This window comes from Chinchilla lanigera, unplaced genomic scaffold (assembly GCF_000276665.1).
Source record: "Chinchilla lanigera isolate Chin_1 unplaced genomic scaffold, ChiLan1.0 scaffold00006, whole genome shotgun sequence".
Lineage (NCBI taxonomy): Eukaryota > Metazoa > Chordata > Mammalia > Rodentia > Chinchillidae > Chinchilla > Chinchilla lanigera.
This window is the reverse complement of record NW_004955407.1, coordinates 17,824,203-17,834,617: the sequence shown is the minus strand read 5'-3', so window position 1 is coordinate 17,834,617 and position 10,415 is coordinate 17,824,203.

Below are 10,415 nucleotides of genomic sequence, written 5' to 3'. Positions count from 1 at the left end.
GGGAGGGGATTACACTTTGATAGCGGGGGAATGAGGGCCTTGACTATGCGCAAACAGGCGAGGTCACTATGTGCCTTATATTGAATAACCCAGAGGGAAATAAAGATTTAGTAATTTAAACATCTGCGTCCTCTACCTATGTGAACCACTCCTGCTTTATAGGAAGTGAGGACAAGGAACTCATTGATGAGAGCACTATATAGTGCTTAGGACCTACTGTGCATAACCACAAACCAGGCCCAAGTGCCAAATTATTAACACATAGTTAATTAAATGGAGGCAAACATACTAGATCTAAAATATGAGGATGAAAGGGAAAAATTGTGAACATTCACAAAAAGAGCTTTATAGAAGATACTTGACAAGTACTTTTAGAAGTAGGTTATAAATATTTTAAAATATTTACCTCTTCTCTATGAGAGTAATGAAGGGAAGACTGCTCAAGTCACTTAAAAGAAATCAAAGAAGAGGAAACAGTTATTCTGTGACTAAAGATGAATTCACAGTCTTATCAATTAGAGATAGATTTGAATGTGATACCTTCACCAAAAATGTCATTCAAGCTAGTTCATATTCTCTTTCGAGTTCAAAGAAAGAAAACTTACCTTCTATTTCTTGTGAATTATTTTTCAAAATCAGACTGAATAATCATATTACAAGCATTCACATAAATTGCTTCATTTAAGTCTCTTTACAGCCCACCTGGGTCGGACTCATATGTCCATTTTGCTGCTGGATAAATAGAAATTCAGAGGCTAAAGAACCAGCCCAGAGAGAGTCTGCCTCTACACTTCAGAGCTGAAATTTACATTTCCATTTGTTCATTTCAGCTTCAACAATCTAGCACTTTGAAGTTGCTTTAAAATCCTTGTGAAGGGGCTGGAAGTTTAGCTCAGCGGCACAGCACACGCCTGGCAAGCGCAAGGTCGTGAGTTCGATTCCTGGTACTGGAAAAAAAAAAAAGAAAAAGAGCCATTTCCAGCCACATAAACCCTCTTGCCCATCCAGGTCTCTCCCAGCTCCTGCCCTGAAGTTGGGAGACCCTCTCAGCTCCCACGTCAAGCCCCCTGAAAATGAATTCTAAGAATTTTCGGGGCTGGGGATTTAGCTCAGTGGCAGAGCACCTGCCTGAGAAGCGCAAGGTTGTGAGTTCGATTTCCAGTACCGGAAAAAAAACAAAAACAAAAACAAAAAAATAAAATCCTCTTGTAAAAATGCCATTTATTTATGGAAATGAATACTAGCATTTGTAGTATGTTAGCTTTTACTGATCAACAAAACACTGTCATTAGATATTTTCAAGTAGATGAAAAAAGTATGTAATTTTTATTGCTTAATGAACTTGGTTTCATAATGATATCAGATGTACCACATATTTTCCATGTGGTAAAATGGATAATAAGACTCTAAAGTGAGTTCTTTGTTGTTGTTGTTGTATTGCTGTGTTTAAAAAGTAATGCTTTATAATTAAGTACCAATCAGGAACTCTCTTAGTACTGTATTTATACAAGGCAGACAAAGATTGCATTTTCCATTTTGCGGTCTGGACACCTGGTATACAAATTCTAGAAACAGACCAAAGATAATTGAAACCATCTTTCATGTGTCTGTCATGTAAACAAGACTTAGAATGTTGAGAACTATATAACAAAAAGAGATAAGCACTTTTTCACATTGCTATTATGAGTGGCAACATTTCTGTCCTTAGTTGATTTTGCTCCTCTGGCCATTTCTGTAACTTAAAAAAAAAAATCATTTTCCACTTAATAAAATACTTTGCTTTGGGAGAAGTTAATTATGCTATGCACAAGCCACAGAGATAATTATAGTTCACCCAGACACTCCTAATCTGCATTAGTGGAAACATGTTACAGGGTGATGAGAAACTCACACATCATTATCCAATCTGAACAGCTGCTTAGTTAATCTTGCTATAATCAAATCGAAGTTTTTATCCCATTGTTTGTAACCTACCCTCGTGTGTGTTTCTGGTGATTTAAAGCTATATCTGCATTGTGTCATCAGGCCTGTTTAAGACTTTACTATGATTAATATGTTTCACTCAACCAAACACTTCTCTTTTCCAGACAAAATTTAAGGTGATACTATATATGTTTTGTAATTAAATTTAACTAACATGTATTTTCTGGACACAGACTAAATCCTCAACATTAAAGGAATTAGAGTACCTTCTGAATATTACAGAATCTACTAAAAGTTTACAACCAAATCCTCATAAGAAGGAAATCACTTCATTTATTTATAATGTATCAAATTTCCTCATCTTGATTTACCTAGTTTACTTTTAAAAACCGATCCAATGTCAAAATGTCAACTCAGTGATCTACACATTAATTATCAGTGACACTGAAGGCATTTCATTTTAGAGCAATATTAATTCCTTACTGATCATAGCTTAGCACTTTGTCAGCTGGGCTTTATTTATTCCAACTGTTGGTATTTCCACTATTTCCGTTGGAACTTTCCTCCATAATCGAACAAATTTCACTGCTAGATTGTATTTCCTGACATTGAGTTCATCCTCTTCCTGATGACTATTAAACTGGAGATAGTTACCTGAAATCTGCCAGAGCACAAATTGATTTTGCTTTGTTTCAGCAATCTGGGAGGGTCAACAGTCATTTGTAAATTTCCCATGAATAATAAGCTTGTTCTTATCTGTGAAGTGTCACCATTATTGTAACTATTTCTGAATAATGACAATATTATTGTTTTTGTCAAGGAAAGGAAAAGTTACAAAAGAGTAGCTAAAATGTTTAATCCTTTGTATACCGGCAGGAAACATCAGGCCTCCCTCTTTGGGGACAAAAAAATCACAGGTGAAAGGAGAATCGTGCTCTTGTAAAAGAACCACAAGAACTATCCTACTACTTAGAGTTAAAAAGAACAAGAAACAAGCCAAACACACTCACACATCTACTCATCCTATTTATACTTTTATTCATGAACCAACAGATGTTCCAGGTGGGAAATCTTTAACAGAATTTATTTTTTCTTATTTTAATGTAAGTCTGTAATTCTTAATGTGAAAATTGTTTTTATATTATAGGTTTCATGTTATTTACAAATATTTAGCCTATTCAAACAATAATTGTATGAAATTTACATGATTTTACATATTGTATTCAGGTAGTTACCCAACATACCTCACCAGAAGACTTACCCAGTAGATGTATATACAAACTTGGCATCAGGCATGGTTTTTCCTCGTTATCTTTTTAAAAGTTTTACTGCTTTGTTTAAATGGTATTATATATTCTAAATATTTAGTCCTTCTGGAGTGCTATACTCCAAAGTACAAGTTGAAACTCCCAAAACAAACAAGCAAAGCAATTTTTCCAATAGCCCACTATTTAAAAACTACTGGAAGTTGATTTTTGTTTTCTATGTACACATATGCACAGACACACACATCCTGTGGTTTTATAAACCTGGTAAACAAACTTTAATAAAAATACTTGATTACTACAAGTTTTCACATTAATCCTCAAACCATACATTATTTGGTCATATTTTTATGTGTCTCTAATTCTTAATTTGTAAATTATATTTTTATATTATATGTTTTATGTTAATCATAACTATTTAGCCTATTTAAATAATGGTTGTGTGAAATTCACGCTATTTTACATATCATATCCCTGTAATTACTGAACATACCTCACCAGAAGACCTACACAGTAGATATATATACAAACTTGGATTGTAGTACATGGTATAAATTTGGAGAAATAACAAAGTCAAAATCCAAGATATTTGAAAATCATTAATGGCTACTCTTAAGTAGAGTGGTGTGATATAATGAAAATTGCAAAAAAAAAGTCCTTTGGCAGCAGCCAATTATAAGGTAAAATCTATTCTTTATTTTTATCTTTGTTACTGCTCTAATATTGTATTTTACTGAGATATCAGAAAATGTATCGTTCTCCCAGGAGGTGAAAACAGAGAACAGATTATCTAGAACCAACACTCCTGAACAGAACTGAGTGATAGAAAGGACACATAGTTCATGGGAATCACAGTTGATCATAGCTGACGTATAGTGATCATAGTTCACGGGAATGATGTCAGCAGAACCAGGCCAACACAGCACAAAAATACTGCAGGGACCTCAAGAAGGAAGCGCTTTTGTACTGTCACTCCATATCCAGAAACAGATAATAATATTGGTCTTCTCAATCATTCTGTGAGAAGGATAGAATGATCACATTGGATAGAAACTAAAAGACACATTTCACAGCCAATTATGCAAATGGCTAACCAAAATCCCTATCTTCTGATAACTAATCAGTCATTTTTTCTCTTATGTTATCAAAGTTCTCCCTGTCTTCTGAATATCATCAGTAGACAGGAACTAATAAATGTGATGACAGATACTTTTAGCATACATAGTCTTTCTCTTTTTAATATTTTTGGAATTTATCCATTGTTAAAAAGAGAGATCTTTCTTAGATCAAAGCATTTCCAGAGTAGATAAATACTACTCATATAAGTGAAATCTCCTTGAAAAATTAGAGGAATTTTTATTATGATAAATGAACTTTTATTTGAATTCGGCTACTGTACTATATATTCAATTGTTCTAAACTTAATTAAACATAACATCATATGCTTAATAGAAGATGATTTCTGTAAGTTGGAATAGCTTAAATTATCAATCAGAAAGTTACATGTTAATTATAACACACCAGTGATCATCTAAACTTTGTTATCTCTTCTCAGAGAGTAGATGGAAATCTTTTATTTTCACCTTAATTAGGCTTTCTTCTTAGAGGACTAACATTCTCAATAGCTAACAGAAATGTTCTTAGCACAGACCATCTGGAAACCAGGCTTCTAATCAGCACAATTTGATGTTTCACATTTGGCAAATTATGGCTAGAAAATCTAATGACAGGCTATTTTACTCTGTTTAAATATTTCCGCTGCATCATAAAAGTGACCCTCAGAGCCTCATTCTTAGGATGTCTATCATGTAACAAATATTCTTGAAATGTCAGAGACAGGTGTGCCACTTAAGAAACACTCTCTTTCCTTTCCTGATGTCTGGCAGAATTAAAAGGACTCGTGAAAGTGCTCTGAGAGTCATTTAAATTTCTGTAAATTTTCAAAACGTATCTGTATCTGGAGAGCAAGTCTACAAGAAAGAATCAAGTGAGGATTCAAACCATATAATTGTAAGGGAAAAATAAGGGAAAAAACTTGAAAGAATTTTTCTGGAGATTAAAAACTGGGGGAAAGAGGTGTTCTATCTAGGTTATTTCTTGTTCTGAAATTGTTTTTACAGAACATGATAATGTGTGGTTACAGTACAAGTTATTTTCACGGTGCTTCTCCTCAAGTTCCAGCATTCCAGGAACATCATCATACCCAGAAAAGTTCTTGCCTGGGAAGATTCTAACAGTCCCTTAGTTAATGAGAGCAGTTGTAAGTGCCCTTTGGCACTCAACAAATAATTTCCAAGGGTTAATAATTTCGAACACTGTCAGCAAATATAAAAATCTCTGGATTTCTCACCAACACAAACATTCTCCAAGTCCTTCAAAATTTTACCTTTTTAAATGTTTTGTCTAGCTGTCCTCTCATCTCCATTTCCACTGGAGTGGTTCAAGAAGATCCCACTACTCACAGCCCTAAATTCTTTCCTCTGTCCTTGTTCTAAACACTGCTTTTATCCTCAAATATATACTGTAGATTTCCAAGTGAATCCTGAACTATAAGTAGGGCCCTTAAAGCCTGTCATGTGATGGCCCCAAAATATCTTTCGGACATCTTTATCTCTGCAGCCATCCTAGATGCTAGCTTCCAGCCACTTTACAGCTTCCTGTTGTCATATCACTTCTTGTACTGTTTCCACTTCTGTCTGATGAGGATCCCTTCCTGTGGTTCAACTCTGTTCCGATATTGCCTCCTCAGGAAATCTTTTTTCTGTACAACAGCCCTTATCCCTGCACTATGGAGCCTAATAAAGCTGGATCTTTATTAGTTACTTTGGGGCAGTTCTGCTCCCTAATTACTAAGAATTTTGAGGACAGAAAGTGTGTCTTGGTTATAAATACACTCTCCATAGTGCCTGGCTCAGCGCTTTGTACATAAAACAGAAGTTTCTTATCTGGAGAAATGGTTGTGGCTCTGCCTGAGGACACAGAGAGATGACACTTAGCAGATACTCCCTAGCTCAAAGCATTGTACATACAACAGAAATGTGTTATCTGAAGGAATGGTTATAGCACTTCTTGGAGACCCAGAGAGATGACATTCTCCAGATTCACTTGAGCAATGTATGGTCACGTGGCTGAGTTCTGAGGAGCAGAATATGGATGGGGTTTGTGTATGCCACTTCTAGTCAGAGCCATGGATTCTCCAATGCTTGCATTTACTTTTCAAGGCTAGTGTTGGTGAGAGCTGGCACTGGTAGGGCTGCAAGATGAAAGGAATCCCAGCAGTAAGTGCAAAGCCAGCTAAAACACTTTACTCGGGACTATAACCTGAATGTCTAAGATGCTGGGTACTTATCTATTATATCAGCTAATATGTCCTTACTAAAATAGCAAGTTCCCTGACTCTTCACCCAGCTGTACAAAGGAGAGTGATACTAATCTATATGCATGAGTGATACTAATCTATCTATATCTATACATACATAGATAGATAGTTATGTAGTTCTAGTAAGTTATCTTTATATATGACCATCAGACTTCATCACTCATTGTTTTGCACATTAACTATCCTAATAATGATTTTAAATTTAAGATTCTTTAGAAGAATTTAAATTCAATATAAAAAAATTTCAGCACAGGTAACTTTAAATATTTTTGTCTTTTATGTTTTTCTTGCTCATCCTTGATTCAACAGAAACAAATCAAAGCTTTCCAAAGCAACAAGCTTAATTTTCAAATAAATAAATCTATGCTTTTTTCTATTCATATTATCAGCTACATGTGCTAAATTTTTAATTAAATTTCAAAAAACCACAAATGAACAACTGCTATAAATAAGTTTCGGAAAAAACATAACTGAGGCTGAGATATTTACTACATTTTACTGCTTTTATTTACTCTAGTTTTATACATATTAACTAATGTCTCTTCTCCTGTTTCTATGCTTAGCATCTCAGCTAAATGTGATATAGTCTCACACCACACTGTTGCATTTGAATTGAATGAAAATATTTTTTAAGAATTATAACTATTACAACATCTTTTTAACTGAATTGTGAAAGGTAGCTTTTCAGAAAATATTAGCATACATACTTTTGTTTTTATGGTTGTGTGACCTACTAATCGAAAGAGAATATTTCGCAGTGGTATTTATTATACTTTGAAAGAATACAAAATTGTGTTAACTTTTTGTGGTTTATAAAAACTAGTGTAGGCATCAATATGATGGGTAGCACTTCTTTCTTATGTGCAAGGCTTCCAATGACATTTTTTAATGTATTAGACATTCACCTAGGTGACAGGCCTGTTTATTATTTGAGCTTCACATTATATAAACAAAGTTTTGTATATTAAAAAATCAGTATGAGATATACATTTCAGTCATGTTTATTTTAAACTGTGAATTCAGACTTAACCTTTTTCTTCATTATTTCTAACTGCCTGAAGGACTCGCCCTCAGCTTTCTCATCACTCTTCACACACTTATTATTTTGAAAACCAAGCTCTTCTCATCTCTTTAGCACTAGTTCCTCTCCTGACTTCTCCACTGTTTCAGGCAGCCTTGTCTATTGTAATAAAATACCTGACGCAGCTAACTTTATAAAGAAAAAAAATTTATTCAGCTCACAGTTTTGCTGAGCATCAGTTCAGTTCGGGTGAGGGTATACATAGTCATGTCCTATCGTAATAGATGTAGCAAGCCAGACAGCTGGATGGGACCAGGCTTATGCTATCATAACAACCCTTTCAAGACTCAGTGTGGGTCATATATTAATCTCTCCAAGACCTTAGTAACCTAACAACCTTCCAGTGGAACCAATTCTTAAAGAGTCCAGCAGCTCCCATATCACAACATGAACTCTTGGGAGACCAAGTTTATCCAAAGCACGATCCCTGTTTATTCAGAATTATGTATGTATTTTTGTCCCTTGGACTGGTTAATACCTGAAACTGTTATCTCTAAGTCTTATCAATGTATTCAAAAGCACAAGTTAGGGGCTGGGGATTTAGCTCAGCGGCAAAAAGCGCCTGCCTGGCAAGCGCAAGGTCATGAGTTTGGTTCCCGGTACTGGAGAAAAACCAAAAAAACCCCAAAAGCACAAGTTATACAACTTCCCAAGTTTATCACTCTGTAGTCCTTCAGCATTCCCTACTAAGAAGCAAGGCTTTCTAGTCTTGCTGTCTTTCTTGGCTTCCTAGAATTTCTATACCAATATCCCCACAGAGCAGACAAAACTGCACATTTGTGTGTAAAAACATACATTTTCCTGGAGTTAAAATTCTATTATAGAACTTTTACCAATTTGGTAAAAATTGCATGAATTAGACAGTCTCTGGCTCACATTTTGCATATACCCTTTCCAGTCTTGTTCTCTCAGAATAAAATTTTCCTTCTATTTTACCCTGGTCTTCAGTATGAATGGATTTGCTGAAATGTCAGTACTTTCACTCATATGGAAAACTCATCTGTTGTCCAATACTGACTGCACCCCTGTGCTTCTGCTGGGATACCACAGGCTCTGGATTTGGACACCATTACTCTCCAGGGATTTGCTGCATCTGTATAGAACCAATGTCTGAGCCTTCGGGCTAGCACTAAATCTGTTTGACTAGACTTTGAAAATCTTAGCCGTATGTTCCAATTCTTCTGTCTACACCAGGACAGTCAGATATTTTATGCTTAGGTACATGGCTTGCTTTTATGCACATTGTTTATTATCAATCAATTCAAAGTGTCCTTGCCTGGCTTTGGAGTTCTATAATGTTTGTTTGGTAACAGTTTGTATTCACAGTAAGTCTTCTTATAACCTGCCTTTTTCTTAAAACAGTTAAGGGCACTGCACTAAAATTGCCTAATGCCACTCAAGCTACCAGTAAGCAGAAATGATGTCAAAGATATCACTCTACATCCCTGAAGCACCTGCAACAATGGCTGGAAAATGATTAGGGATGTAACAGGTCCTGCACTGCTGCTGGACAAATCATATCCCTCCTCTTAAAACAAATTAAAGTATAGATTAATCCTAAGAAGTTAATCAAGACTGACGTTCCTTATTTGAAAAAAAAAAAAAAGAAATGGTATACAGAATCATTAAAAGCAATAGACATGCTTTCTAAAATCTGAATTGGAATAATAGGAGATTAAAAACTTCACAGACATAACTGTCATAGTTATTAAAACACCCCTGTGTCTAGTAATTGTTAGGGAAAATCAGATGCTCCAAAACTGTTGAAAGCAAAGCCTTCTCTATTCTAAAATATAAATTGTATCTCTTGGCTTTAAAAAAAATCCATTTAAATTTTCCTAAGTAATTACCATTATTTTGAAATTATGCCATCAATTAATAATTACTCTTTAAAATAAAGATTCAGCAAGTACATATTCTGGTTCCTGATTTTGCTAATGATGCATCCTAGAATTTTAAAACCATGAAATTCATTTTTTGGATATATTTTAAAGTATTACATAATATGCTGAACCATACAACATATAGCTTTCTGTAGTATGTGGAGGTATCATATTTCTATATATGTACATTTGTATTTATATACACAAACTTGTATATATATATTTTAAACATCAACATTATTTTTCTAAATTTTTCTTTGTTGCTAGAAATTTTTAGTCTCATAATTAATGAAACTTATGGAAAGCATAACACTGATTAAAAGGTTAATAATATTTAGTAAGCATTGTTCATTTCATATCTACAGAAGAATGGAATTCTAAACGTTTATTAAAATTCTCAAAATCTAGACGATCTGGATCATATTCCTGTGACATTTTCCCCTATGTAATTTCTAGTACAAATTAATATTGATTGTAAAAATCTTGCTAAATTGTGTTGTGATATCTACCTTCAAAATCATGTGAAATCTTGTAACTGGATACAAAGTTAACACTCAAAAGTCAATAGAATTCTGGTATACAAGTCACAAACAGGCTGAGAGAGAAATTAGGGAAACCACACCTTTCACAATAGCATCTAAAAAGATAAAATATTTAGAAATCAATCTAACAAAAAAAAAAGGAAAAGATCCATACAGTGAAAATTATAGTACTCTGAGAAAGAGATTGAAGAAGATATCAGAAAATGGAAAGATATTCCTTGCTCATGGATAGGAAGAACCAACATTGTGAAAATGGCCATACTCCCGAAATTGTTGTACAGATTCAATGCAATCCCAATTAAAATACCATTAACATATCTCACAGATCTAGAGAAAACACTC